Genomic DNA, 2,971 nt, shown 5'->3' on the forward strand with positions numbered 1-2,971 from the left:
GTTGTTCAGCATCTTAGCTGTAGAGGGCAGTGTCACTGGCCCTCATATGTGGGATCCAAACCGGGGCCCTCTGGCGTCCCAAGTCAGTTCTTAAACCAACGCGCCACTCGGCCGGCCCTATATGTAGCCTTTTGAGCCTGGCTTCTTTCATTTAGCCTAATGCATTTGAGATTCATTCCTGTTGATGTGTATATTGGTGGGTCATTCCTTTTTTGTTGCTGAGTGGTATTCCATTCTGTGAATGTGCCACAATTTGTTTATTCATTCATGAATTGAGGGACATTTAGGCTGGTTCCCATTGTTTTACAATTGTGAAAAAAGCCACTATAAATGCTTACACCCACACAAAAGTAATTGTTGATAGATATGTAGTTATTGCCATTTTATTATTCATATATATATATATATTTTTTTCAACTTCAAGTACAGCTAAGATACCTTGTAACACTGGTTGGGTGGTGAACTCCTTCAGCTTTTTCTTGTCTGAGAAGCTCTTTATCTGTCCTTCGATTATAAGTGATAGCTTTGCTGGGAAGAGTAATCTTGGTTGTAGACCCTTGCTTTTCATCACTTTGAATATTTCCTGCCAACCCCTTCTGGCCTGCAAAGTTTCTGTAGAGAAATCAGCTGATAGTCTTATGGGAGCTCCCTTATAAGTTACAAGGTCCCTTTCTCTTCTTGCTTTTAGGATTCTCTCTTTGGCTTTATTCTCTCTTTGCCATTTTAATTATAATGTGTCTTGGTGTGAGCCTTTGATTTCATCTTGTTTGAGACTCTCTGCACTTCCTGGACTTGTATGTCTATTTCCTCACTAGGGAAGTTTTCAGTCATTAGTTTTTCAAATAGATTCTCAATTCTTTGTTTTCTCTCTTGAACTCTGGTACCTCTACGATGTGAATGTTGGTATTCTTGTGTTGTCCCAGAAGTCTCTTAAACTATCCTCATTTGTTTCTTAATTCTTTTTTCATTTTCCTCTTCTGATTGGGTGTTTTCTGCTACCTTGTCTTCCAAATCACTGATTCGATCCTCTGCTTCGTCTAGTCTGCTGGTGATGCCTTCTAGTGCATTCTTTATTTTAGTTATTGTATTCTTCACTTCTGACTGGTTGTTTTTTATGGTTTCTATGTCTTTTTTTTGTTTGTTTTCCTCAAAAGAAAATCCCAGTCTGTTTATTATGGAAAATCTTCAACTAACTGGGTGTGGGAGAATAGATAGAAAGGTAAATGCAACCCCAATCCTGCTCAGGGCCTTTTCTCTCCAGGCCCACCACACCAAAGGAAGGTCTCAAACCTCTATTCCCCTTCCTCCCAAACTCTCAATACTATATTCATGAGAAAACTGTTAAAGCTTTCTCCTTGGGAGAAGGTTAGGTTTATATTTTCTAATGAAGGCCACAGACCAAGCTGGAAGGGCCTAAAGAAGTAAGGGTCGTTGGAAAAGTCTTAGCATTGACTCTGTACTCTGGCATCTTATATTAGGGTTTAAGTAGTTTGTGCATGTCCCACTAAGGAATAGTGAAACCACAGCGTGGTGATGTGAGTGGTGGGCAGCTCTTGACTTACTGACCCAAGCTTGGAGGGAAAGCATTTTCTCCTCCATCACATGAGCTGTTTCCCTCCAGTGAAGTAGCTGGCCACTGCAGTGGAAGCCTTCCTGGAGGGTGCCTGTCAATTCCCTGGATGCTTCTTTTAAATCAGAAGCAGCACCCTGCTCCACCCAGGCACAGCCAAATAGGGAAAACATAAATAAAAGGCAGGGGCCTCGGGCAAGACTTGTGGTTACAGAAGGGGCAGGGCCTTAATGGTGTCTGGGATTGACCAGAGGCACTGACACGGCAGGGAACCTATTTGTCCTTCTTGCTTTCCCCATCTGGCACAGCTGTGGGCATTTTGGCCACATGCTGCTCCTCAGGAATATTATCTCCAGCCTTTGATAGCTTCTTGGCCCATTGATATAGCTCATTGAAGCTGAATTCTCAGGTCACATTCTCCTCAGAGAAAGTCCAAGAGACAGCTCGTCCTTTTTTTGTCAATCTGTGGCCACCACATGACCTCCTTGCCACCTTGGAACAGGATCAGGGTAGGAAGCTGCTTGGTGCGGGGTGATGTGCTCACTTTGTACCACATCCTAGCATCAGTGTAGTGTCCAACATCCACCTTCCCAAAATTTAGCCCCGTACAGTTGTACTGAGGGAGAGGCCCACATAGATTGGGGCAAATGATTGGCAGTCATTAGGCCAATTGGCAAAGAACTCCACAATCCAAGTGACCCTCTTGTCCTGTTCCAGCTCTTCAATGATTTTATCATTGCAGTACTTGATGTACTCATTACAAGGGAGGTTTGCACGTCATCAGGAACACTATGCAGAGTGTGAGTTAAAGCAGGCCCATGCACATATCCAGGCAGAAGAAAAGAATTGCATTGGCCACCTTACTACATACGAATATGTTGCCTATATGCTGCTCCACAGTGATGGATCTGCAGTTCTTTATCAGCACAATGGTACTGAGAAACATCAGGACTTCTACTTCTCTCCAGTCAAATTCACACAGGTTGCCATCTTTGCGTTGTGTGGGGAGAGTGGGGCAGCTTCCTCATGAGTAGGAAGGCAGCAGAGAGCAGGGCATACAGAAGGTAGTAAGGTCAGGCCGCCATCGTGTAAGGCAAGGCACCAAATACACCAGAGAAATTAAAGGTTCCAGCACCACCATCTTCTCTATATCCTTTTTTATGCTTGGTATCACCTTGTTAAAGTTCTCACTAAGTTCCTCGAGTATCCTTATAACCAGTGTTTTAAACTCTGTATCTGGTAGATTGCTTGCCTCCATTTCATTTGGCTCTTTCTCTGGCGTTTTCTCTTATTATTTCATTGGGGATGTATTTCTTTGTTTCCTCATTTTGGCTGCCTCTGTGTTTGTTTCTGTGTATTAGGGAAATCTGCTATGTCTCCCAGTATTTGCCAGATGGCCTT

General features: G+C 43.3%; 1 pseudogene; it reads right to left on the bottom strand.

Moving 5' to 3' along the window:
* Nucleotides 1-1,843: 1,843 nt before the first annotated feature.
* On the bottom strand, nt 1,844-2,711 carry LOC109387399 (thioredoxin-related transmembrane protein 2-like; annotated as a pseudogene).
* Between the last annotated feature and the right edge of the window lie 260 nt (nt 2,712-2,971).

Source organism: Hipposideros armiger, unplaced genomic scaffold, assembly GCF_001890085.2.
Source record: "Hipposideros armiger isolate ML-2016 unplaced genomic scaffold, ASM189008v1 scaffold_156, whole genome shotgun sequence".
NCBI lineage: Eukaryota > Metazoa > Chordata > Mammalia > Chiroptera > Hipposideridae > Hipposideros > Hipposideros armiger.